Raw genomic sequence first — 27,999 nt, 5'->3', positions numbered from 1 at the left:
TACTCTCTGAGGGCCCCTCGCTGGTAGCAACTTCTCTTCTGCCTCCATTTAGGTAACGGGCTGTCATGCGGGCAGCTGCTGGAGCAGCTGTGACATTATCCAGACCCCACCCCAGGTCGCTGTTGGGCTGCAGCTCTGGCTCCGCCTTGATCCTCTGCTCTGCTTCTCCGTCGGGCTGGCTTCCAGGCCTGTGGCTCTGGGCACATTCGCTGCAGACAGAGCTTCCCGAGTCGGTCTCACCGCTCATGGTAAGAAACAAGGTGTGCCTCAGGAAGAACTTGTCAAGCAACGGTATTAATGGGGAGATGGCTTTTTTTTTTTTTCCTGTAAGTGAGAAAATTAATTTAAAAGTTGATAATATCCAGTGTTGTTAAGGGTTCAGGGTAAACAGTCCCTTATTCTCTTGGGAGAGTGTAAATTGGTCAGTCTTTTGGAAAATAAACTGACAACACCTATCAACATTAAAAATGTATGTTTTTTTTTTTTTTTTTTTTTTTGTTATTATTATTTTAAGAAACACCATCTCTCTGTGTTGCCCAGGCTGGAGATCAGTGGTTGATTTTAGCTCACTGCAGCCTTGAATTCCTGGGCTCAAGTGATCCTCCCACCTCAGCCTCTTGAGTAGGTAGGGCTTTAAGCATGCACAACCACACTCAGCTAATTTTTTTTTTGAGACAGAGTCTTGCTCTGTTGTCTAGGCTGGAGTGCAGTGGCATTGGCTCACTACAACCTCTGTCTCCTGGGTTCAAGCGATCCTCCTGCCTCAGCCTCCCGAATGGCTGGGATTACAGGTGCCCGCCACCACACTTGGCTAATTTTTGTATTTCCAGTAGAGGTGGGGTTTCAAATGTTGGCCAGACTGGTCTCAAACTCCTGATCTGAAGTGATCCACCCACCTCAGCCTCCCAAAGTGCTGGAATTACAAGCATGAGCCACCACACTGGCCCCAGCTAATCTTTGTAGAGCAATCTTGCAATGTTGTCCAGGCTGGTTTTGAACTCCTGGTCTTTGGCCTCAAGTGACCCTCCTGTCTTGGCCTCTCAAAGTGCTGGGATTACAGGTGTGAGTCACCATGCTGGCTTTTCTATCCATTTTTTCATTCAGTAAATATTGAGTCCCTACTATGTGCCAGGAGCTATTCAAGGTGTTGGGGATATAGCATTGAATTCAGACAGACAAGGTGCCTGTTCTTGTGAAAATTATCTTTTAGTGGGAAAAGTGGACAACAAATAAATAGAAAGTGTTGTTTAAAATAAATGCTATGAATAAAAATAAAACAGAATAAGGAGGTATACTGTAGGGTAAGTTGTACCTCCTTCAATCTTTGGGGCTAGGAATTCAATTTCTGGGAAACTCTTAGAGAAATGTTTCCACATTTGTACAAAGGCACACAGACATTCATAAGAGCAAGAAGTTGTAAACACCCTAGATGCCTAACGGGAGAGGAGTTGGCAAATGAATTGTCCGTCCACACAAATGGATAATATGCAGCCATTAAAAACAATGAGGCAGCTCAACTTGTGCCAACAAGGAAGGCTCTCAAAAACATGTCAAACAAAAGCAAGATGTCTTAGAGTAGCCTATACAGCAGGATCTGAATAAGTAAAGTAATACTTACATTTCTCTGTAGACACATAGGGAAAGGTCTAGAGGCCGGGCACAGTGGCTCACGCCTGTAATCCCAGCACTTTGGGAGGCCAAGGCAGGTGGATCACCTGAGGTCGAGTTCGAGACCAGCCTGGCCAACATGGTGAAACCCCGTCTCCACTGAAAATACAAAATTAGCCGGGTGTGGTGGTGAGTGCCTGTAATTTCAGCTACTTAGGAGGCGGAAGGCAGGAGAATTGCTTGAACGTGGGAGGCAGAGGTTGCAGTGAGCGGAGATTGCACCATTGCACTCCAGCCTGGGTGAAAAGAGCGAAACTCCGTCTCAAAAAAAAAAAAAAAAAAAAAAGAGAGAGAGAAAGAAAAGGTCTAGAATGACTGAACACGGAAGAGAAGAGAAAGCGGGTTTGTTACAAAATGGTCATTGCAGAAAGGTACTTTCACTTTTTACTCAAAATTCTTCTGTACTGTTTGAAGTCTTTTTTTCTAAATACCGCTAACATATATTTATGCATTCCATGGATTAAGTAAAAAGAAAAACACAAAAACCACAGCCTCCACATCATAGCACAGATGCTTTTCCTTGGGGGTTCGAGATCTTAATCAAAAATGTTAAATGGATTCTTGGGTTTGTCAAATTGATTCTAACCTGCAGCTTTTGGTCCTGAGGGAGAAAGTGAAATGAAATGAGCCTTTCCTCCATAAATTCAGCCTCGGCTGGCCCCAAATCCCAGAGTTGAAAGAGGTCAAGGAAGGGATGAGGAGAGAAAGAATTGCTGTTCCTGAGCCAGTGCAGGGCCAGTGGTGTAGCTGCCTCTGTAGGGAAGGTGATCCTACCGCCATTTGGAGATGAGGAAATGGAGGTTCAGAAAATCAAGCAGCTTGCCCAAAGTCACAGGGCTGCTGAGAGACAGAGTCAAAGTTTGAAACTATATCTGTTGATCCCCAAAATTCATGCTCTTTTTGTGTGGATGGTGATGGCCTTCATAATAGTGCCACCCTCCTTGGAGGATCCAGCAGTTCCCTGCTTCTGTTAGGATTGCAAATGAGGACCCTCCAACCAGACTGAACGGTGGCCTGTCCCCACTTCAGGGCCAAAGAGACTACCACCTTCTGGGGCCCTAGTCTTGACCCTTGTTCCTCAGCTGAGGCTACTCCCAGCCTGGGGGAACGAGGGCACTGAAACTGTGTCTCTCATATAGCTGAGAAATAATAATACAATACTCACAGGTAAACTATAAAATAATAAAAATAGCGAATGCAGAACAATAATAATAGCTAATATAGTACCAGGCATTGCTCTAAAAACTTTGCAAATATCCATCCATCTAATCTTTTAATTATTCTAGTACTAGTAACATTGCCCCCTTTAGGTGAGAAAACTGATGCACAAAGCATTTTACTGGCCCAGAGTCACACAGCTAGAAAGGGACAGAACCAAGATCCAAAATCCATTAATCTTCAGAGCCTGTGCACTTTTTTTTTTTTTCCTGCTCTGCTGCCCAGGCTGGAGTGTAGTGGCACAATGTCAGTGACTTGATCACAGCTCACTGCAGCCTTGACCTCCTGGGTTTGAGCAATCCTCCCGCCTCAGCCTCTTGAGTGGCTGAGACTTCAGGTACATACCACCATACCCAGCTAATTTTTGCATTGTTTGTAAATAGGAGGTTTCACCATGTTGCCCAGGCTGGTCTCAAACTCCTGAGTGCCTCAGCCTCGGCCTCCTGAAGTGCTGGTATTACGGGCGTGAGCCACTGCACTTGGTCCAATTTTTTGTTTTGTTTGTTTTCTGACTACTTATCCCCAAGTTCTAAGAGCCTGTGCACTTGATTTCTGTCTAACTCCCCCAAAGCAAGTTAACACTTGTGGTACTTACTATGTGCTGGACATTGTTCTAAGTGTTAGATTGGTGCAAAAGTAATTGCGGTTTTTGAATTACTTTAAAATATATTAATATATTAAATGTTAATTGTTCTGAGACAAATTTAAGAAGTAGAGGAGCTCCTTCCTTATCTTTAAGTCTCATTTTAAAGATAAGGAGACAAAGCACAGAAAAGCCAAAGCACTTGTCCAAGGTCACATAGCGTTTATGTAAATGGTAGGGGTAGAATTTGAACCTATGCATTCTGATCTAGAGTTTATACTCATAAACATTTACTATATTAATAGACAGGCTCTGAGATTCCAGTGCTCTCATTATACATTCCCTGTTTCTAGAGAAGAGGCCAGGAATCCCCCCGGGGCATTTTGACATTCACTGGAGCAAGAACAACTGGTCATCCCTGATTCCTAATGTTCTGTTGCTGAGGAGCTAGTCGTTGCCTGGTGACTCACTGTGCTGGGAGGGACAGACTAGCCTTTACTGTCCAGCTAATGTCCGTGGTGGGCTGCCACCACCCTCCAGGTGTGGGGGCGGCTGAGCTCCAGGATGAGTGAGTCCACTCTGGGTTTGCGGGGAGGGCAGTGGTGTAGGGGCAGGGACGTTCAGGGCACAGACTACACGGAGCTCCTATCTTGCCTTGTTTCCCATTCACTTTTTACCTCATTAGGATGAAAAGACAAAACAATTCCAAGCAAATGTAGCAGAAGTTGTGCCCCCAGTTTTGCTCATGTCCTGGCAGAGTGTGGACCAAGCCTGCTGACTCATGGCGCTCTAGCTCAGGTCTCCCACCAGGAGACAGAGCAGGGTCAGGGCACACAGTGCTTCTCTCAGGACACCATGAAGCTCAGGGAAGCCTGGAGCGGTGGCTGGCTGAGGAGCAGGCTGCTGCTAGGCAGCTTTGTGCATTTGGTGGCTTTGTTGGAAACGCATCAAACGCTTGGCAAAAACACTTCCCTCCTCCAGTGACAGGTGCTCACGTTTCACAAGGCATCAAATTGCTCTGAAAGGTGATAATAGCACCTGTCAATTTCTGCACATAGAACACTGTTTTCTACTGCAAGAATGTTTTTCTTCATCTTCTGGAACTGTACAGACTGCAGGCCAAGCATCATCCATGTCCTGAAGCCCAGCTGGGTGGCGGATGGGACAGGGGAGGGCAAGACAATGTCTGCAGAAGTGGTGGAGAGCAGGGGGAGCGGTGCCTTCTCAGCACCCCATTTGCCAGGTGGGGCAGGAGGGGAGGGCAAGGGTTCTGGGACATTCTTGAGCCACAGGCACAGCTGTGAAGGGCAGTAGCTGCAGAGTCCCCGCATGGGACTGAGCGTGTCCTCTCCCTCCTTGGGCTGAGCAGACAACCTCCTGCTCCTTCAGCTATATTGCTGGCTGGGGTTGGCAGAGGCCAGGCACTCAGTCCTCATCCACAGTGAGGCGTGAGCAGGTGGACAGGGGGAAGCTGGCTTCCGAGGTGAAGAACAACGGGGACAGAAGTGGCGTGGTGCCTGGTGCTTTCGGCGGACTGAAAGGAGGACGCATTTGTTATTTTGATGTATTTGTGACTTAAGCTGAACTCCTTCCTGTGGGCAGTGCTGCTGAAATAGGGGATGTGTGGAGGGCAGCCGTGGCAAGTGAATGCTGGGGAAGCCGAGAAGGGCTTTGAGCTGGGTTGGGACGGGAGCAGGGGGCGAGTCCACCTGCAGGGCGGAAGAAAGCTGGATGGGCATCACACTGGGGGCTGACCATTGGCCTGGGGAGGCCATTATGGGCTGAACAAGGAACAGAGTGGAGAGAGTGGAGGGAATGGAGAGGGGGATGCAGCAGGAGCCCCAGTGAATCTGAGAATCTAGGGTGTGCTGCTTCCCTAAGCCTGAGCTCAACAAAATGCTCCAGGCTTTCCTCTCCCCTGTTAGGAGCTTGGTGGACCCCCACGTCTGGGTTATGTTCTATCGCAGGGACAAGAAGCCTGGTGGAAATGACTGTTGGGTATAGAAACGATGAGGATTCTTCCCACCGGATGCCCTGAAGACTGGGGAAGATGGAGCATCACCCGAGTGAGTCATTGCTGGGCCATGATGCCAAGATGGGTCCTACCCAACGGCCACTGCTCCTGGTACTCCCCAGGTGCCCCCCCAGCAGTCCTGTTGCAGGCCACCAGCCAGAGCAGCTCTTGAGACTGCCACTGGTTTAGGTGCCAGAGCCTCAAGAGCTAGAGCCCTTCTCTGTCCGCTTGTCCCATTTTCCCCAGGGTCCTACTATCTCTACATTTAGGCCTGAACCACTGCCATAGGGTGGATGAGTGGATGCCAGAGAAGAGAAACCTCACTCATTCTTCCCTGACAGGTGACCCACTGTTCCCAAGGATAAATCCAGGGCATTTTAAATATACTTTCTTGCTAAGGTAGCAAAACATAAGTTAAATATCTTTAACAGCTGATTCTGATGGGCAGCCCTTCAGCAGGAAACCCAAAGATGGTGCCTGAGTGCAGTGGCTCACCAATGTTACCCTCCCAACTCCCATTAACGGAGCACTTACTGGGGGCCAGGAATGGCATTAGCACATCTAATTTTGTGTGTGTGTGTGTGTGTTTGTGTGTGTTATCAATTTGTTCTTTTTACAAATTGAGATGTAACTCAATACCATAAAACTTACCCTTTTAAAGTGTACAATTCAGTTTTTAAAATATATTCACAAGGTTATGCTATCACCAGCACTAATTCCAGAACTTTCCCATCACTCCTAAAAAGAAACCCTGTACCCTTGAGCAGTCACACTCCGCTCACTCCTCCCCGATTCCTGGAAATCGCTAATCTACTTTTGGTCTCCATGGATTTGCCTATTCCGGATATTTCATATAAATAGTTTCATACAGTACATGCTCTTTTGTTTTCCACATAATTAAAATTGAGTTCACATAATGTTTTCAAGATTCTTGCATGTTATAGCATCTATCAGTTCTTCATTCCTCTTTATGGATATACACATTTTGTTTAACCATTCATCAATTAATAGCAATTTGGGGCTGTTTCTACTTTGGGGCAATTATCAATAATACCACTATGAATATTCTGTTTTTGTGTGAACATATGTTTTCAGTTCCGTTGGGTATATCCTTAGGAGTAAAATTGCTGCCTCACATGATAACTTTATGGTTAACTTTTTGAGTAACTGCTAAACCGTTCTTGGTAGCGCTGCACCATTTTATCTTTCAGCTAGCAATGCACCAAGGTTCTAATTTCTCTACATCCTCACCAACATTTGTTATTTGTCTTTTTTAAAATTACAGCCATCCTAGTAGGAGTGAAATGACATTTAATCTTTATAACTACCTTATGAATAAAATGCTATTACTATCCTCATATTACAGATAACAAAATAGAAGTGAAAATAAATTAATTTGTCAGAGATCATACTTTCAACACATTTCAAATGCTAGACTTTGTGGGGGGGGCTAGGGCCACATATTGCTTCCCTCTGTCACTTAGGTATCACCCAGCCCCCCTCCTGGAAGCACTAGCTGGGCCCAGGAATTCCTCCTCTGGTGCAATTCAGATCTTGGGTACACTCACACATCTCCAGTATTTACCTTGGGAGAAGTGGCGGGGCAGGGGGATCTGGGTTTGTCTATAGAGCACTTGCAAACTGGATGAGGCTGTAGGCCCTGCAGGATCTGCCAACATTCCCACTGGAAGTAGAGAGCACACTGAAGAGTGCTTGGCAACAGCTCCCAGCTTCCAGAAGCCAGCGAGGCTGCATCATTATTGCAGTTTGAGAAGCTCAGATACAAATAGAACCAGGTGCAGGGAGAGGTGGGTGTACAGGAAGGCACACCAAGCAAACCACATTTCCCAGCACTCCTGCCTACTGCCTTGTCCCTCAATAAAGTAGTTGGCGGGGGGCCTCTGGGACTCTGGGGAACGGCTCAGCCTCCAGGACTGACATTTCCAAAGATCAGTACCCCCAGAATCCAGCAGAGTGCTTGGCAAGGGCCTGGCAAACCAAACTGAGAGGAGGCTCAGCAAGGTCCTTCACCCTGGGGCCCGCCTCTCCTCAGCGGCAGTCACCCCACGTCCAGTCCAGGGAGTTTGCTACCCTGGAAATGGCTGTGATAGCCCACTGGAAGCCCACGTCCAGGGAGCCAGGGCCGGCAGGACCTCTTCTTGGATGATGAGGAGGAAGCAGAGTGGGAGATCCAGCATAGCCCTTGCCTTGCCTTTGCAAAGTCATGGCCTCTTGGGTGGGCAGACATCCAGGATACAAATGACTACCTGCAAAGTGGAAGGTGGTTGGTGTCAAGGGGCTGTGGACAGGCAGAGGGGCAGAGGTTTTGGTTGAGGGTGGGAAGAAAAAGAGATAAGGAATGCTTTCTGGGGTAGATATCATTGGAAATAGGCCTTGGAGGATGTGAAGGATTTTAACAGGTAAGAATCGTGGCCACTCCATTCCCTTTGCCTAGCATGGGCATCAGACCAAAGGGCACAGGTGAGCAGACCCCCAGGGGCAGGAAAAAATGGGGAGGCTACGAGTCCAAGAAGAACTGATGATGCTTAAGTGGCACAAAGGAATGTAGATCTTGTCCTCTAGGAGACTGGAAACAGCAGACCCAGGGGAGATTTTAAACGGGGGAGTAACAGATTTGTATTAAAATCCCATTGATTGTAAGGAGACTGGATTGGATTGGAAGTGGGGAAAGTGAAAACAAAAGGAGATTAAAATGGTGCAGGGAGAAATGATGACTTGAACTAAAGGAGCAGGAATAAAGGAGTAAAGGAGAGAAATGTGAGAACACTGGGGGAGGGGGTAGAATTCACATAATTTTGTAATTTGTGGGAAGATTGAGACCATCCTGTTAACACAGTGAGACCCCGTCTCTACTGAAAATACAAAAAATTGTCTAGGTGTGGTGGCACATGCCTGTAGTCCCAGCTACTCGAGAGGCCGAGGCAGAAGAATCACTTGAACCCAGGAGGCTGAGGTTGCAGTCAGCCAAGATCGCGCCATTGCACTCAAGCCTGGGCGACAGAGCAAGACTCTGTCTCAAAAAAAAAAAAAAGAATTTTGTGATCTGTCTTTATTAGCAGGCATGTGTGCATGCAACTGGGTATGTCCAAGAAGGGAGTCAGACCCTGAGGGAATCCCCCATTCCCTGGGGATGGAAAGCTATGAGCACAAATGAGGAAGCTGGAGGAGAGGTGGGGGCTGGATTAAAGGGAGATGGAATTCAGGCAGGGATCTGCTGAGTTTGAGGTGCTTCTGTGCTGGCCTTGGGCAGCGAGATACACTCATCTGCTATGAGAGATGGATTTGGTTATCACTGCCCAGGAAGAATCCCTAGTACTGGAGTGTGGATGGGGTCTCCAGCTTCTAGGCATGGACATGTTTGGAAAGGTTGATTTAGCAACAGGCAGAGCACCCCTATTCCATGGACTCCCCAAGAGTCCATAGATGGGTTTGCATTCTCTAAGGCTTTTGCTCATCGATCCAGGGGTTCAAGATCATCAGGCAGGGTGCTGAGAAGGGGAAATTCCTGCTCAGCAGTGAGAACTGGACCAGCCCTTACTGAATACACAAACAGCCCTCAAACACCTACTAGTTACCCCAATTCACAGCATGATCATGAGTCACACACATCCACATCTGTTGTTACAACTTTCCATCAGATTCCAGATCGCCCTCTTTCCATCACTTCACAATAACTCACAAGCTGTAAGACTTGACTTGCATGAGCAATCTCCTGGGCTTTTTGAGGGTTAAGTGTTATGTTTATTGCAGCACCTATGCTTTTCTATTTTCTATTTTTTATTTTATTTTTTGAGTCGGAGTCTTGCTCTGTCGCCCAGGCTGGAGTGCAGTGGTGCCATCTTGGCTTACTCATTCTTCCCTGACAGGTGACCCACTGTTCCCAAGGATAAATCCAGGGCATTTTATTTTTATTTTTATTTTTTTTGAGACGGAGTCTCGCTCTGTCGCCCAGGCTGGAGTGCAGTGGCGCAATCTCGGCTCACTGCAAGCTCCGCCTCCCGGGTTCACGCCATTCTCTGGCCTCAGCCTCCCGAGTAGCTGGGACTACAGGCGCCTGCCACTGCACCCGGCTAATTTTTTCTATTTTTAGTAGAGACGGGGTTTCACCATGGTCTCGATCTCCTGACCTTGTGATCCGCCCGCCTCGGCCTTCCAAAGTGCTGGGATTACAGGCGTGAGCCACCGCGCCCGGCCAAATCCAGGGCATTTTAAATATACTTTCTTGCTAAGGTAGCAAAACAGTGGTAGCCGAGATGGCACCACTGCAAGCTCCACCTCCCAGGTTCATGCCATTTTCCTGCCTCAGGATCTCGAGTAGCTGGGACTACAGGCGACTGCCACAATGCCTGACTAATTTTTTTGTAGAGACGGAATTTCACCGTGTTAGCCAGGATGGTCTTGATCTCCTGACCTTGTAATCTGCCCACCTTGGCCTCCCAAAGCACTGGGATTACAGGTGTGAGCCACCACGCCTGGCCGCAGCATCTATGCTTTTCTTAACCACTTAACATGTGTAAAACTGCGCTGCCTCTTTTATTAGCACTTCTCTCTCTTTTTCGAATGTGTCACTGATAAAGGTTTCGAACGTTGTTCCCCTAACTCCATTTTCCCATAAGCCTCATGGTTCCTATTGTGCAATTTTGTACAGTGCAAGGATTTTTAGGAACACACATGTTGTGTTTTAGCAGAACTCCCTTTTCCTTGATTTGTCTTATAAAGGTTTTGTTATTGGAATTACAGCTTGTTTGTTAGAATTGAGATTCAAAAGTAAACCGTGATTAGTTGCTCTATCTCTTAAATATTCCTCTCTCTCTTTCTCTGTCATATAAATATTTAAAGACACTGAGTGGTATGTCCTGTAGGGTTTCTTAGAGTCTAGATTTTGGTTATTGTCTCCCATGGTGTCCTTTAACCATGCTATTCCCTGTATTTATTTTAAACCAGTACGTAGTAAGATTAGAGACTTGATCAGACTCGGGTTCTATGTTTATGACAAGACTGCATTAAAGGTGGTGTTCAGATGGTACATACCACCTGCCTGTCCCTCTTTTCATGGAGTAAACATTACTGTTGATTCTTATCTTTATTTTTTCATTTATTAAGGGTTGCAAAATGGTGACATTCTAGTTCTACCATTCCTTCTTTATTGATTAGTTGGAATAGCTCTAAAATGAAATTTTTTCTCATTTATGATCTGAATATCTTGAGGTCCAATTCATACAGGACAGGCAGAATAAATGCTTGCCTCCCTTTATTTTTCAGTTTTTCAGGTAATGAGTTAGTTTTCTTGAATCTTCCAAAAGTGGAAAATAAAGTTTTGTTTTGTTTGATATCATTATAAACTCATGAATTTAAGTACGTTTGGTGCACTTTAATCCATTGTGGTTCTTTTTCTTTTTCTTTTCTTTTTTTTTTTTTTTTTTGAGACAGAATTTTACTCTTGTTGCCCAGGTTGGAGTGCAATGGCGCAATCTTGGCTCACTGCAACCTCCACCTCCTGGGTTCAAGTGATACTCCTGCCTCAGCCTCCCAAGTAGCTGAGATTATAGGTGCCCGCCACCATGCCCGGCTAATTTTTGTATTTGCCAGTCAGTGTACCTTTGGAATAGATTCCGAAAAATGGAATTGTTGGGACAAAAGATAATGCATATGCAGTTTTCCTGAATATTATCTTTCATGGGGTTGTGACATTTTTCATTACTACCAGCCACATATAATGATAACTGTAGCCTGTTCGAAAGTGTGTGATGTCAAACCTTTGGATTTTGGCCAATGTCTTTATAGGTGAAAAATAGTATTTCAGAGTAGTTTTAGTGAGCATCTCTCCTGTTATGAGTAAGGTGAAGTAGGTTTTTATATGTTTAAGGCCATTTTGCCCATTTTTAAGTGGGATCGTCTGTCCTTCTCTAATTTTTGGAAGCTCCTATTCATCAGGGATATTAACCTTTGTCTTTTATATGTTCCATACGTCTTTCTTACTTTTTAATTTATTTTAAAATATTATTTATGGTAGTTTTTATTATTTGAAAGTTAAAACAACTTTTTTTTGTAAAGTGTATGGCTTCATAACCTAGATTGCAAAGATGCCTCCGGGGGCCTGAGTCCATCATTTCTGCAGGGTTTTGACTGTCAACAGATATATGCTTTTCTCTGGACAGTCTTTTTTTTTTTTTTTAATTTGCGTCTTATCTCGTAAGAGATTATGTTTAGATTCTCAAAATCTAAGCGCCTTGCTCCTAAGCTTTGGCAGGCACCTGATCCCTGCCATTTCAGACCTCAGTTTCTCCACTGAACAGCAAGGCCTGGGCAGAGTGCTCTTTAAGCTCCTCCCAGCCCTGACTTGGGTTTAATCCAGAGTCAGGACCTGCCTAGGTCTTCCCTGCAACAACCACCCTGCCAAATCTAAGTCTTCTCCGGTGCTGCCCTCACTGGCTAAATTTAGGATAAATTTTCACCAATTATCGCCCAGAATAGGGGTGGATGAATCTGGAGTCTTTGTGTTGGGAAAGGTCTCCTTGGGTTAGCCAAGAACATTGCCAGACATTCAAAGTCAACCAGGGGCCTAATAAATGAAGTCATACCCAAATTACTGTCCCAGAATGGAGAGGATTTGGGCTCAGGAATAAAGTAGCCAGCAGGGGTTAATGAATAATTAGACATTAATTGTTTGTGAGTAGAAACTAATTAAACTTCACTTGGATGGGAGAAGGGCCAAGCTGCCTGTGTTATGCCTCAGAGCAGCTGGAATGAGCTGTTCTTGCTCCAGGACAAATCTTACCAGCACCAGGGGGAACAGCAGCGGAGATGACTAATTAAGAGTTTTTAAAAAGTCTCTACAATGTAGCTAAGTCCCGGAATCCAAAGTCCCAGCAGAGAGAGCAATCCACAAATGCTTGAATTGTCCTTCTGTTTGCCCTTCACTTAGGGTTCCTTTGGTTGCTGTCTAGAGAGAAACAGGTCTGGGACTCCAGGATCACAGTGAGGGATCAGACTCTTTAGACATAAGCCGTTGTTGAGAGTCCCCAGACTCCAAACCCAACAGGCGTTTGGCATTCCCTGCAGAGCACAAGGAGCTGGGAGTCCTCCAGTGATGCACGGCCTCTTCTGGAACCCGAGCCTCTGGCATAGTTAGCTACTAGTGGGTTTGGGGTCTGGGCTGAGGCTACCTGGGGCCGAATTGACCACTTAGATGCTCTTCTTAGCGCTCAGGGGGAGTAGGCCTTCTAGAGGAAACTGGGGACCACTGTCCAGCCGGGGATGTGGGGCAGGGCACAGAGTGGCCACCCAGCAGAGGTTTGTGGATGAATGTGAGGTGGGGTTGTGTTGTGCGTGGAGGAGCTCCACTGGTCTAGGGGTAGGCGAAGAGCCCTTAGACTCGACAACAGAAGCGAAACATTGATAAAGTGAACCTCGTCACAATGAAAACTGTGACAGACCTTGTTAAAATGGTGAAAAGACAAACTGCAAACTGGGAGAAAGTGTTTGCAAGCCATGTGTCCAACAAAGGACTACTATCTAGAATATAGAAAGAACTCTTAAAATTCAACAGGTAAAAAACCCCCAAACAGTTCAGTTAGAAAATGGGTAAAAGACGTTTGAGAGAAGAGGATATAGAGATGGAAAATAAGCACATGAAAATATGTCCGTCATCATTAGCCATCCGGGAAATGTAAATCAAAACCACAGAGCTATCACCACCGGCCCATCAGCATGGCTCAAATGACACACAGTGGCAGCACAGTCACAGGGCTAGAGAACCACAGCTGTTGTGAAGTCAAGACTGAACGGATCAGTCCAGAGAGTGGACTCTTTCCTGTCCATAAGGGACTGTCTCAGTGACCTTGGCCACCCGTCGTGTCCTCCAACAACTCCACCGCCCACAGTGTGGAGCTGGCCGGGATCAGGCTGCCCTCAATCCAGTTACAGAGCCAAGCTCCCTGCTCTGCCTCTCTGGACGACTCAGGATAAGCTGCTTCTAAATCAGTTTATTTTGAACTTCCAGTCTGGTGACCTAGTCCAGGGTTTTAAGGAAGCTGAGCGATCGCTTGCTTTTGTCTCAGTTTCCATTCATGCTATTTATGAAACAAATCATACAATTTTAAATAGGCAGATAAAAGTTTTAAACTAATTCATCTTTTAAACTATTTTCAATTCAATAAAATCACACCAACTACTATTTATAGGCTCATCTCCATGCCAGGCTCCATGCTAAGCCCTTTATGTGCATTAACTAACTGAATTTTTACAACACCCTTGCGAGTGTTAGATTTTTCCCTTTTTACATATGGAGAAATGGGTTCAGAGAGGTTAAGTAACTTGCCTGAGGTCACACAGCTAGTAAGTGGCAAAACAAAGATATGAATCCAGCCACACCTTACTTCAAAGCCTCTACACCCTAGTGCCTCTCAAAAAATGATGGAGTTTGTGAAGTTGGGTGGTTCCCACTTGGAACTCCCAGATGTCACTGTTACTAACTCAGGATGGTCTTATTGCTAGAATAAGCAACCCCACATCTCAGTGGTTAACACATTATTCCATTGGTCAGAACTTAATTGCATGGACCCCACCTAACTGTGGAGGAGGGTGGGAAACGTGGTCCCACTGTGTGCCCAGGAAATAAGGATTGGTTAACAAGGTTGGGTGTAGTGGCTCACGCCTGTAATCCCAGCATTCTGGGAGGCCAAGGCCGGTAGATCACCTGAGGTCAGGAGTTTGAAACCAGCTTGGCCAACATAGTGAAATACTGTCTCTACTAAAAGTACAAAAAAAAAAAAAAAAGAAAAAATTAGCTGGGTGTGGTGGCACACACCTGTAATCCCAGCCAGTCAGGAGGCTGAGGCAGAAGAATCGCTTGAAGCTGGGAGGCGGAGGTTGCAGTGAGCTGAGATTGTGCCACTGCACTCCAGCCTGGGTGACAGAACAAGCCTCCGTCTCAAAAAAAAAAAAAAAAAAAGAATTGGTTAAGAAATGACAATGTCCAGTGATTTTTGTTGTTGTTGTTTTGAGATGGAGTCTCACTCTCCATCTCAGCCTGGAGTGCAGTGGTGCTCACTTGGCTCACTGCAACCTCCGCCTCCCAGGTTCAAGCGATTCTCGTGCTTCAGCTTTGCGAGTAGCTGAGACTACATGGGCACCACCATGCCCAGCTAAGTTTTGTATTTTTATTTTTAAAATACAAAATATTTTTATTTTGTATTTTTAGTAGAGATTGGGTTTCACCATGTTGGCCAGGATGGTCTCGATCTCTTGAGCTTGTGATCTGCCCACCTCAGCCTCCCAAAGTGTTGGGATTACAGGTGTGAGCCACCATGCGCAGCCTACCTCCAGTGATTTTTTTACATGAACTCCTTCCCAAAGTCAAGGTTAGCATGGTCTGACCAAGGTGTAAACCAGCCAATCTTTGTGCAACATCATGAACAGAAAAGTCACTTTCTCTTCTTAGTAGGGTCAAGGGCAAGGCACCATGCTCTCTGAGGATATTTAGATAATAAATTTTGAGTCCCCTTTGTCCTCTGAATCCTTTCTTGTCCTTATGCAGGGAAGCTTTTGCTGGCCAGGCTGGGCTGGAGGCTGGCCAGGGGCATGAGAGAAGCCTCCTCCCACCTGGGAGCCGCAGCATGCAGACCCAAACATCTAATGGAGCCACTCCCCCTTACCCACTGGCAGAGTGCCTTTGAGCTCCTTGCTTGACTTTGCCAGGCCAAGCAGGTGGCATTGCCCCGACCTCGCAGACCAGAAAGGATCATGTGGGAGTGGTCTGGAGTAGCTGGGCAGTGGCCTGGGCCTCACCAGGCACCCACCAAGCCCTCTGCGCCCAGCCCTGCCTGGAGCCTAATGCCAGACCAAGAGCACTCATGAGGACACGCTGAGCAAAGGCCTCCCTCAGCGCAGAGAGAGTTTCCGTGAGTCTTCACTGCTGCCTTTCCTGCCTTTGCCTCTCTGATCTGCCAAGTCAGCCTATGACATAGACAACTCAAACTCACAGCGACAGCAGGAATTTGCACTAATTCAATTAAGCACTTAGCCTATCAAGCGGCAGCAAATGCCTGGACTAAATCCCTCTGTGGAATGGAGCAGGGCTGCTGCCCTCAGTTCCCCGTCGCTGGTCTTTCCAAGCTGGGAGGAGCCCGCCCACTATCATACCTGCTCCCGTGCAAGGTTGTATATTAGAAACGATGATATGTCTTGGAGGATTATATATTTTATTGGGCACGTTGTGGGCAGGGCTGGCCCCGCCATGGACTCTTTGTGACTGTGGGCACGTCCTTTCTGAGCTTCAGGTCTCAGTTCCCTCACCTGTCAAACTAGAATGAATCATGTATAATCTTTCTGCCTTGCAAGTTTGTTGTGGGATAATTTGGGGGAGGAGGAACTTTGAAAAGGAGCCAACACATCCAGGGAGAAGGCTCCTGGCCATAGTCGTGCTTGTGGCAGACTATAGGACAGATGAGCCAAGCTTCATTCCCGTCGTTTCCCCTTCCACAGCCTGGTCTCAGGGCTGGAGAGGCAGCAGTCTCACTTTCTCAGCCTCTTGTGTAGTGCAGGTGTGGGTGGTCACGTGGCATGGCTCTGGCCAATGAGACATAACAGGGAGTGAACTGGGGGCTCCTGGGAGGACTTGGCTCTTCTCATTTAAGAAAAGACAGCGAAAGCCCAGGTGAGGTGGCTCACGTCTATAATACCAGCAATTTGGGAGGCTAGTCAAGAGGGCTGCTTGAGCCCAGGGGTTGGTTTGAGATCAGCCTGGGCAACATGGTGAAACCCTGTCTCTATTTAAAAAATGAAAAAATTAGCCGGGCGTGCTAGCACATGCCTGTAGTCTTAGCTACTCGGGTACTCAGAAAGTTGGGGTGGGAGGCTCCCTTGGGGGTGGGAGGCTCCCTTGAGCCTGGGAGGTTGAGGCTGCAGTGAGCTGTGATGGTGCCACTGCACTCCAGCCTGGGCGACAGAGCAAGACCCTGTCTCAAAAAAAAAAAAAAAAAAAAAGATAAAAAGAAAAAGAGCAAAGGGGGCTAACCTGGCTCTTGTCCCTTCCTGACTTTTCCTGTCTGGAATTCTGAAGATGTGCCAGGAGCTGAGGTGGCATCTTGGCCCCACCCTAATCCAGTACGACCTTATCTTAATTACATCTGCAAAGACCCTTTTCCAAAGAAGGCCTTGTTCTGAGGTTTTGGGTAGATGTGAATCTGGGTGGGGGGGATGCTATTTAATCCACTATATGCCTCATTCCCCAAATCTGATCCATCAGCAAATTCCGTTAACCTTACCTCCTAAATACGCTCCAGACCTGGCCACTTCTCACTACATCAATTCAACCATCCCACGCTGAAGTCCTATCACTGCTCACCCCACTCACCAGCCTCCACCGGCCTCCTAAAGGGCCTCTCTGTTTTGATTCTGCACCCCCATACAACCCCCCTCAAGCCCCCTCCGTGTTCATGTTCTGTTCAGCCTCCAGAGTTAGCTTATCAAAAAGATTAATTCCCATTGAACAATCCTCCTGAATGAAACCCGCCAGTGGGCTTCTTGTTGCTTTTAAAACAAAATGCAAAATCTTTTCACAGCTAGAAGACCTACCCCACTCCCTTTCTGACCTCTGACCTTTGACCTCATCTCCTTCTGTTCTTCCTGGTTCCCTTCTGCTCCTCAGTCCTGCCAAGCTTCTTCGTTTCTTGGGGCCTTTGCACTTGCTATTCTCTGTGCCCCAGATCTGTGTGTAGCGGGGGCCTACGTCTCATCTAGGCCACCTCTCAAATGTCATCTCTTAAGAGGGGACTGCTCTGATTACCCAGGTCAGAAGCACCCCGCAAACCTGCCCCCCAGTCCCTCTCTACCGTGTCACCCTGCTTAGTTTTCTTCACACTGCTGCCCACTGCCTGATCTGTCTGATGGTGTTCATTCTTCTGAAGACTTGGCTCTGACGACTCCCACCGAGTGAGAGCCGCACAGGGGACACCTGCCTGTCTTGTTCACTGCTGTGTCCCTAGTCTCTGGAACAGGACCTGGCACATTGTAGGTGCTTTAGGTTAGGTTATTTCATGAATGAGTAAGTGGGTAGAGTTACGGGCACAGAGGAGAGTCTACAGGGCTGGGGCGCACATTCTAAATGGGGCAAGAGCCCCTTAGCCCCCTACCTGTGGACGCAGGAGGGAGGGCTGGTGAATCGCCCTTCCCATTGCTATGTCTCTCTGCCTCTCACTTTCTCTCAGGCCCCATGTCCATAGTCTGTTCTGCCTTTTTGAGAATAATGTGTCAATCAGCCCAACTTGCTGTGCAGGGAATTACGTTCAGCTGGATTTCCCCCATACCTAGAGAGAAAGGCCAGTGTGAGGGTGCCACCGTGAGGACCGTTCAGTTGCAGGGGAGAGGAGGGGGGCACATGGGGAAGGAGAACCAGGTGGCTGGGAGTGGACAGGATGCCCCCAGTTTCCAGCCCCTGCCTCTGGGGCATGTGTGTGAGGCTCAGCTGGCAGCCACCACAGGCATGGCGGATGCATGGCTAAGGCCTGTGTGGCTCACTTACCAGGAGGAAGCTGTCTACCCAGGAATGGCCTCTCCCCTCCACCCCGAGTGGCCAGGGCTGGCCTCTCACTGATCCCCCAAAGCTGACAGGATCCCCTGGATCATCAGGCCTTGACTATTCAACCCAGAGACTGTGACCCCAAAGTGGGGCTCCTGGGCCCTATGGCACCCCTCACCACCCCAACTCCGCCATGATGGGAGCTGGTGCCATTAGAGATGTGGAGATTTGCAGCTCTGTCCCCTCAGGGCTCCCCTTCTTCTACCACAGCAACCAGGAGCCATGCTGAAAGCCATCATGACCCGAGGGTGACCTGGGCTGCATGCTCTGCCTGGACCTTCTCAAAGGCATAAGCCTCAGAACTGAACAAACACAGAATCAAGATCTGAAATGTGGCCAGGCGCAGTGGCTCATACCTACAATCCCAGCACTTTGGGAGGCTGAGGCAGGCGGATCACCTGAGGCCAGGAGTTTGAGACCAGCCTGACCGACACGATGTGACCCTGTCTCTACTAAAAGTGCAAACATTAACTGGGTGTGGTGGTGGGCACCTGTAATCCCAGCTACTCGGAAGGCTGAGGCACTAGAATCTCTTGAACCTGGCATATGAAGGTTGCAGTGAGCTGAGATCACACCACTGCACTTCAGCCTGGGTGACAGAGGGAGACTCCAACTCAAAAAAAAAAAAAAAGATCTGAAATATAAATGCCACCGTTCTATCAGATTAAGCATCATCCCATCCTATTGAGGGTCTTTTTTTCACATAATTTCTTCCCCCTTGCCCCAAACAACACTATGTTGGTTTCTGTTTCTCCTGCACTTGGCCTCCTTCCCTCCCCACCACTCCCGCCCTGCTGTCTGTGCTGCCTCGACAGCTTCCCAATGGGTCTCCCAGAGTCATGCGGCCCCCTCCGCTCCACACTCCTCATTGCCTGCCTTGGAGTGATCTTTCTTCTACACATCTCACCTTTTGTGGGCCGGGCGCAGTGGCTCATGCCTGTAATCCCAGCACTTTGGGAGGCCGAGGCAGGTGGATCACTTGAGGTCAGGAGTTCGAGACCAGCCTGACCAACATGGTGAAATCCTGTCTCTGCTAAAAATACAAAAATTAGCCTGGCATAGTGGCAGGCAACTGTAATCCCAGCTACCGAGGAGGCTAAGGCAGGAGAATCACTTGAACCCAGGAGACGGAGGTTGCAGTGAGCTGAGATTGCTCCACTGCACTCTAGTCTAGGTGACAGAGCAAGACTCCAACTCAAAACAAACAAACAACTACAAAAAAACCTTTCTGTGGCTCCCCCTTACCTGCTGAGAAAGTTCAGATCTGTTAGCTGAGAACTCAAGGTTCTCTATAATCTCCCCCATTTACCTGTCCATCCTCATCATTGTCTCCCAGTTCCCTGTGCCCCAGCCACAGCAGACTTCTCATGCTCTCCAACGCCTGGGGACATTCCCAGCCTCAGGGCTCTTTGCCCACACGGTTCCTTCTACCTGCTGTGGCTGTGTTGTGGCTTGGACTGTGTTCCCCTCAAAAGACCTGTTGGGATCCTAATCCCTGGTACCTGTGACAGTGACTTTATTTGCAAATAGAGTTTTTGCAGGTATAATCAAGTTAAAATGAGGTTGTACCAGTTGGGGTGGGCCCTAAATTTAATGACTAATGATCTATAAGAAGGCCATGTAAAGACACAGGGACCCAGAGACACCCAGGGAGAAGGCCATGTGACAACAGAGGCCGAGGCTGGGGAGATGTCCTCAAGCCAAGGACACCAAGGGCTGCCAGAAAGCTCCAGAAGAAAGGAGAGGGACATGAAGCGGGTGTTCCCCCAGACCCTCCAGAAAGGACTGGCCCGGATGACACATTGCCTTTGGACTTCTGGCCCCCAGAACTGTGAGGCTGTGCCTTTCTGTTGCTGCAAGCCACCAAGTTTATGGTGTTTTTTGTGGCAGCCACAGGACACGTGCAACCTGGCACCTGGACACCACCCACAAACGTGTTGCCTGAACACAGCCCGCCCTTCCTCCACATCCGGTCCCTTTCCACCCCCTCCCTGACACCTTGCTTCGTGTTTCCCGAGAGCTGTGCGCTGCTGGGGAGGCACCTCTCTCTGACACCTGTTTTCTAGCTCTCTATGTAGTCATCTGGCCCCACTGCTGGAAACCCCTTGAGGCCTGAGTTCACTGGGGCTGGTTTGGTTTTCTCTACAGTTGAGCTTGAGGTGGGTGATCAGGACAGCCCCCAGCCAACCCAAGGACGGTGACTGCTCCATCAGGAAGCCCCACCTATTCCATTAACAAATATGTATTGAGCACCCAGTGTGCACGAGGTATTCTTCTAGGTCCTGTGAACAGAGCCGTGAACACACTGGGGGCCTCACGGAGCACATGCTCCAGGGGAAAGATGGTCTACACCTATCACATGGCACTGCCAAAAAGGGCTCAGGAAGAGCAGTTCAAGGGCACAGATAGTCCTGTTGGAAGAGCGTTCCTATTAGGAGGTAAAAAGCTCATTACACAGACCTCCCCATGGATGATGGGCCAATTGGGGTCAATCTGAGGACAGAAGACAGCATGAGCCAGCCATACTTCAGCCATCTGAAAAGTTCTCTGTGCTCCCCTGTTGCAGACAGAGAAACTGAGGCAGGGGAGTGCTGAAATTTTTTTCAGGGTATCTCAGCCAGGCAGGGGCTAGGACTGGGAGTCAAATTGGAAGCTCCTCCTGCTTCTGTCTTCATCCCTCTGGTTTTCTGTCGAGCCCTCTGGGATGCACATTTCCCTGCATTGACTCATAGTCAAGAAAGGCAGGTGCTGGGGCAGTGCCCTGACTGAGTGTGAGGTAAGGGCTCTGTATTAGTTTTCACACTACTGACAAAGCCCACGACTGGGTAATTTATAAACAAAAAGAGGTTTAATGGACTCACAGTTGTACGTGGCTGGGGAGGTCTCACAATCATGGCAGAAGGCGAAAGTCACGTCTCACATGGCGGCAGACAAGAGAAGAGAATGAGAGCCAAAGGAAAGGGGAAACTCCTTATAAAACAATCAGATCTTGAGAGACTTATTCACCACCGTGAGAACAGTATGGGGGAAACTGCATGTTTTCAGGTATCTCTCACCGGGTCCCTTCCACAATACGTGGGGATTATGGGAGCTACAATTCAAGATGAGATTTGGGTGGGGACACAGCCAAACCACAGTCGACTCCTTTCTGCTGTTCCCCTCCCTGGTCATGTGACTCACATGCCCTGCAGTGAATCCTAACAGCAGCATGAGAGCACAGCAGCCAGAATCCCCCTGGGTCAGACACCCTGTGATGGCAAGGTCAAGGGGTCACCCGACAGTCAGAGAGGAAAAGAGCAGGCAAGTGTCTCAGATGCACACACACCTGGCCACCTCTTGGGAGTAGACGTAGGCAGGGTTGGGCGGGAGAGGTGGTGTGTGAAGGTATCCCCAGGTATCCTCTGCCTGGAGCCAAGCAAGAAAGGTAAGAAGTCTCATGTCTTCCAAGAGGGACACCAGATGGAGGCTTTTCCTGTTTGAAATTGACTGGGATTTAGGGGGCTCTGGAGCTTCTTCTGTGCTCGGCTGGTGGCAAAGCTCTTGGAAGCTTGATGGCGGGACAAAGCTTAGAAGCAGTTAGAAGTGCTAACCAGGCACGGGGAGTTCAGAGGAGGTGGGCACGCTGGGAAGTGCCACGGAGAGGCTTTGAAACTGGGCAGGCTAGTCAGTGCATGGGCTGATTCAGCCCAGCAAGTATTGATTAAGCCCCTGCCATCTGCCTGGCATTGTGGGTTTACAGTGTGGGAGCAGGGCAGAGGGAAGTGCCAGCACATCCCTGCAGAGGGATGAGGAGGTGGCAGTGGTGAGGTTAGAGAGCTCGAGCCCAGTGCAGATAAAGATGGTGAGAGCAGAGTCTGTGCACCCGCAGCGCATAGCAGTGAGAATCCTGCTGGTTGTGTACAAAGAGGCCAATATACCCCTAGGCCATGGGAACCTAACTCTAACTTACTAGAGTGGGAGCAGGCCCTTCTCCTTCTCAGTTTCAAGGATGGTCCTTCCTGGGGCCAGAGGACTATTGGAAATGACTGTGTGGTTCCTCCCAGCCTGGGGAGTCTGTGATTCTAAAAACAGACAAACAACCTCAATCTCCCTGGACCTCGGCCTTCCCACCCCCAGTCCCCTCTTCCTTAGACAAAGGGCTCTTGGAGGGATCTGAGGCTTATTTCATAGAAAGCTGAAAATAATATGAAGTAGAGTTTCTATTTTAAAGGGTAACACTTACATAAGGTGGGATCTTTCAAAATGTTCAATCTGATACCTATTTAGGGAAACATCAAACAGCCCCACAAACACAGCTCGGGGGAGGAGGCCACTCTGCTCTCCCCCACATCCCCAGCTGGCTGGAATGGTCTGTGGAGTTGCAGGGCGTCTTAGATGTGCCTCCTGGCATGAGCAGGTGCCATGGGCTGGCCTCCTCAGCCAGATAAGCCTGTCCTCCTGCTCACTGCCTGCCCCCTGCATGGGTCAGAATCGGGGTGCCTGCTGGAGACCCCAGAAGGGCTGGGCACCCCCAGAGATACTGCAGGTGCCCCATGGAGGAAGAAAGCCTCCAGGTCGTGTGAACCTGGGACCTCGATCCAGGTCTTTTGGCACTCAGACCCCAAGCACTTTTGTTTGTGCCACATGGTTCTTGAGAGTTAATAAATAAAGGGCGGGGGAGTGGGAAGCAATGTTCTACAGGCTTACTTGGTTAAATCTTTACCTACTTCCATTGCCAGGCTCAACTTTGAAATTTCAGAAGGAAAAGAAGAGATGAAAAGGAAAATGTCACATTTCAAATCCTTCCCACAGTGACTCATTTCAGAAGTGGGGTTTCGTCCTTTTTGAAAACAGAATCAATACCGTCTTTCATGAAAACAGCTTTTGTTTCCCCTTCAGCTGCAGGCCTGACCCATCCTTCTTGGCTCTGTGCAGAGCCAGAGAGGGAGGCCAATGAGCTGCTCATTGCGGGCCTGGCAGGAACAGCAGGGCAGAGCAGGGCAGGGCAGGGCAAAGCAGGGCAGGGAAGGGCAGGGCGGGAGGGTGGGGAGCGCTGTTCGGAGGGAAAGAAGCTAGAGAGACCCCTCTGCCTTCTTCAGGAGGGGCCTTCACTGTTAACACCCCCATTCCCACCAGCTTCTAGGCCCTCACCCCACCCAATAAAGCAAACATCAAGCAGGGGACTGTGGAAGCCACTCATTTTCCTAGAACATCCTGGTCAGTGGATTTCAGAATGGTCCCAGCACCCCAGAAACATTTGAGTCTCTCTTCCTCACCCCTATATGGGGGTGGATCAGTGGACAGCCTAGGCACGTGCTTAGGGGATACTTTATTTAAATGCCTTAATAATTGTTACTTTTTGTTCTTTTGTATTTTTGGATGGAGAGACTCAAGCATCTGTGCTCTGCATGCCATCCCTTTAACAGTTGAATACACTTAAAATATGTGTACATTTAGAGCACTCACCTTGGACTTGGACAATTAAACACACTTAGGTTCATTTATTTATGTATTTATTTATTTATTTTTATTGTTTTGAGACAAAGTCTCACTCTGTCGCCCAGGCTGGAGTACAGTGGTGTGATCTAGTCTCACTGCAACCTCCGCCTCCTGGGATCAAGCGGTTTTCCTGCCTCAGTCTCCTGAGTAACTGGGACTACAGGCATGCCCCATGACACCTGGCTAATTTTCTTTGCATTTTTAGTAGAGGCACGGTTTCACCATGTTGGCTAGTCTGGTCCTGAACTCCTGACCTCAGGCGATCCACCCACCTCAGCCTCCCAAAGTGTTGGGATTAAAGGCGTAAACCACCGTGCCTGGCCTATTTATTTCCCTGATTACCTCTAATAATTTCACAGAAGTTGAGATACAAAGCTCCAAAGGGACACTTCATTCTAGGCCTCCATCCATGATCACCCTCTACCACATTATTGAAGAGCTAAAGTTTGAGTTGAGTGTTTGAAGATGAAAAAAACATTTTTTACACAGACAAGGATGTGAGTGTTCTGGGGAAGGGAACAGCTTGTGCAGAGGTGCATTAGAACCAACAAGCATGGCCTACTCAGAATCCAGCAATTGATTCAAGCTTGTGGGGGGACAGGGAGCACGTGGAGTGGCAGGATTCTGTTTGAGTGGCAAAGGGTGGATTGTGCTGGGGCTTGTAAGCTACACTGAGAAGACCAGGCTATCCTGGGATGAATGGGAGCTTTTGAAACGATTTAAGAGTGAAATGAACTTCTGAGATCAACATTTTACAAGGAATCTTAGGTCTTCTGCCTTGGAGCAACATTAACAATGGTCCCCTTTCTCCAAAGACTAAAATGTTTCTCAGATCATAAGCTGGACAATGAGTATCCAACGGCAAAGGATGCAGCAACGATTTGAATAATGGTGTCTCCTCCAAAATTCATGCTGACACTTAATCCCTGATTTAACAGTATTAAGGTTTGTGGCCTCTAGGAGGTAATTACATCATGAAGACTGTGCCTTCACGAATGGCATTAACACCCTTGTAAAAGGACTTGAGGTTGAAGGGAGTCTCTTCCACCACCATCCACCATGTGAGGACACAGCAACAAGGCACCATCTTGAAAAGAGAGAGCTTCCTCACCTCTCTGCTGGTGCCTTGATCTTGGACTTCCCAGTCTCCAGAACTGTAAGAAATAAATTTCTGTTCTTTACACATTACCCAGTCTAAGGTGTTTTGTTAAAACAGTACAAACAGACTAAGACAGATGCCTTATACTTACTGATCCCCATGGCAGGACAACCCCTATCCTGGCCTGTGCCCATAGAAGAGCCTGGTGTGATGGGCTATGTAAGCAGCTGCCACAGACAGGGAGCCCTGCCTGAACCCCGCTTTGTTGACAGCTGCAACCAAGTATACCATCTCAGCAAAGAAGGGCTCAAGAATGGTCTCAGATGTGGGCAGGTCCAGGGAGAAGGAGCTGTCCCCATTCTTGAACCATTGTCAGGTTGGCCATTGAGTTGGGTTGAGTTTGGACTTGGCCAGGATGGAAAGTGAAGAAGAGGAGAATGGACAAAGAAAAATGGCCCTGGGTATTAGAGGGTGGGGCCTGGGGGTTGACAATTGCTATCACCTGGGGTAGCACAATGCTGGCCACAAACAGGGCATCTGGTGAAAGTTTGCTGACTGACAGATAGGGCAGTCTCCCACTCCCTCCACCTAAGCCCTGTGTCTCTGAGATGCCCCCTGGAGGAGAGGACACAGCTCTGCACCTCCTATGGCTGGAGGACTTTGCACCTGGAAGTCACCTTGGCAGGAAGCCCTTCTGCCTCCCTCCTCATCCCGCTTCCTGCTATGATGCCCACTCACCCAGCTTTGCTTTTTCCCTGTTTCCTGCTGCCAGAACTGTTCCATGTTTCACTAGAAGGGAAACATTCTTGTCCTTTCCACTCCTTACCCCTTCCACCAATTTTCTTTTTAGGTAATAAATTTGTTACTCAATGAGCTTCCTTAGGATCCAGCTGCCTCGGCACCTCAGGCACTGTCCTGGAGAATCCAGGACCAGACCCCTCCCCGGGGATCAGCAGCAGCCTCCACCGAGACTCGGAATGTGTTAGGCCATTATCCCACCAAAGATGGAAGCCTAAGCCCATGTCTTCTCTTCCCCAGGGTTCAGAACAAGCCCAGCATCACTGTAAGTAGCAATTGCACTAACAAGAATGCCCTCCGGTTAAAGCCATGCAGACAGCACAGGAAATCGGAATGGCAGGGGCTTTCAAGATCAAAGTAAGTTAGATCTTTTTTTGGGGAAGGGCGGATCGGGTTTCGAAAGGATTCAGAGATGGAGGAATTAATCCTGCCATTATTTTGCAGACACCAGGTCTTTCACTGTGGGCCAGTGGCACCGTATATTCCAAGATGAGGCTGCTGCCCTGAATGCAGAGAAAGCCTCGTTTCCTTACATTAAACCCCATATGGGATGCTGTCCCTCTCCCACAGGGATGGGGCAGGCTTGGTGGGACAGCACTTGGAAAGAGTGCACCCCATGCCCGCCACGTGGCAAATGGTCAGTGACCCCCTGACAGTGATGCTGTGACCAGTATCTTACCACCCAAGGGGAGACCAGAGCCTGATGTCCCCTCTTGCCTGTGGAACAACTCAAGGCCAAGTTCTGATCCTAATATCACCATCTGGTGCCAAAAGTCAACTATTCACTCCACTGGAAGATGTGGTTCACCCCACAGTCTCTGGGATATATCAGACCAGCATGGCATGCCACTGAGAAACAAGCCAACATAGCAAGGCTGAAACTACTGTGGAGATAGCAAGGAGACTGGTCATATGAGAAGAGGATGGCCTCGGTGGGAGGTAGATCTGAGTTCCAACTCTGGCTCTGCCACTTAAAGAGCTGTGCCACCTTGTACAAATCTCTTCACTTCTCTGAGTCAATTTGTCATCATTGTCATTGTCATCATTGTCATCGATACCGTTCGCTGAGTGTGCACTGTATGCCAAGCAGCCATCTCTCATTTAATTCTCATAGCAACTGTGTGAATAGATATCATTACTCCTATTTTAAGCACAAAGAAAGGAGGTTCTAGGAGATTATTAAACTTGCCCAAGACCAACAAGTAAGTAGTTAAGACAGGTTTTCAGCCTGACTCTCGCTGATTCCAAAGCCTCTCTATGTGGTGGGTTCCATGGTGGTCCCAAGAAGATATGTCCCTTTCCTAAGTCCCAGAACCTGTGAATACGGTCTTATTTAGAAAAACAATCTTTAGGCCTGACACCGTGACTCACACCTATAATCCCAGCACTTTGGGAGGCTGAGGTGAGCAGATTACTTGAGCTCTGAAGTTCGAGACCAGCCTGGCTAACATGCTGAGACCCCATCTCTGAATAGCCTGGCACGGTGGCATATGCCTGTGGCCCCAGATACTCGAGAGGCTTGAGCCTGGAAGGTGGAGGTTGCAGTGGGCCACGATTGCACCACTGGACTCCAGCCTGGGCAACAGAGTGAGACCCTGTCTCAAATAAAAAAGAAAAGGGGTCTTTGCAGATGTAATTAAGTCATGGATCTTGAGATGACGTCATCTAGGAATATCCATATGAGTCCTAAATCTAAAGACAAGTGTCCTTAGACAGAAGGAAAAAAAAGACACAGAGAAGAGAAGGTTATGTGAAGAGAGAGGTGAGATTAGAGGTCTGCAGCCGCGAGCCGAAGGCCTCCTGGCACCACCAGAAGCTGCAAGAGTCAAGGAAGGAGTCTCCGCTGGAGCTCTGAGGGAGTAAGGTGCTCCCAGCACCTTGATTTTGAACTTCTGGCCTCCAGAGCTGTGAGAGAATAAATTCGTGTTGTTTTAAGCCACTCGGTTGGTGGTTGTCTGTCACAGCAGCCGCAGGCCACGAACACACCATGCAATGTATTTCAGTGCATTTTACTGCTGTAAAATGGTCCCTGCGTCCCGCCCTGCATCTCCACCAGCCTTAGTTCCACCTGCTTGCTGGAGCAAACAGCCGTGGAAAAGTTCATCAGTTCTCTTAGCTCCTTCCAGGCTCGTCTCTACCCATTTGACGCTGGCCCTGGTTAGCATGTCCAAGTGGCCTTGAGCCACCTCCCTGAGGAAGTCACTCTTTGCTAGGATGGAGCAGTTCCTGTGGACTGCAGGTCGGGGAAGGCTTGCCTCAGCCTGGGCCACAGGCTCTCTCCTCCTGGAAGCTACTCTGCCATGACTTGTGCTGTGCAAGGCTCAGAGTCACTTCTGGTTTAAGCCCCCATCTCACTGACAAAGGGACGAGCAAGGGACAGCCATCTGAGGGGAGGGCATGGGGAACAACGTAAGCGGGGGCCCCAGTTCTCCCAAGCTATTCAAGAATTGGATCGAGTCACTCCTTTCCTCAGAAACAGCACAAGGCTCCTCATAGCCTCCCGAATCAAGTCCAAACTCCTCAGCCTGGAACTCAGCACT

The 27,999-nt window shown here is 48.4% G+C and overlaps 1 long non-coding RNA gene across 2 annotated transcripts; it reads left to right on the top strand.

Moving 5' to 3' along the window:
• Positions 1 to 33: 33 nt before the first annotated feature.
• Positions 34 to 27,367, top strand: LOC135966868 (uncharacterized). Of its 2 annotated transcripts, XR_012422646.1 has the most exons (4): positions 34 to 248; positions 5,437 to 5,535; positions 22,803 to 25,816; positions 25,904 to 27,367. It is a non-coding gene; the product is annotated as an uncharacterized lncRNA (long non-coding RNA). The 2 variants fall into 2 exon arrangements; XR_012422645.1 differs by lacking the exons at positions 22,803 to 25,816; positions 25,904 to 27,367 and having other exon boundaries at positions 5,437 to 6,400.
• The last annotated feature ends 632 nt before the right edge of the window (positions 27,368 to 27,999 follow it).

The sequence above is a fragment of the Macaca fascicularis genome, chromosome 13, assembly GCF_037993035.2.
Source record: "Macaca fascicularis isolate 582-1 chromosome 13, T2T-MFA8v1.1".
In the NCBI taxonomy this organism is placed as follows: Eukaryota; Metazoa; Chordata; class Mammalia; order Primates; family Cercopithecidae; genus Macaca; species Macaca fascicularis.
Note: the sequence above shows the minus strand (reverse complement) of the source record. Positions and strands in the feature narration are given on the sequence as shown.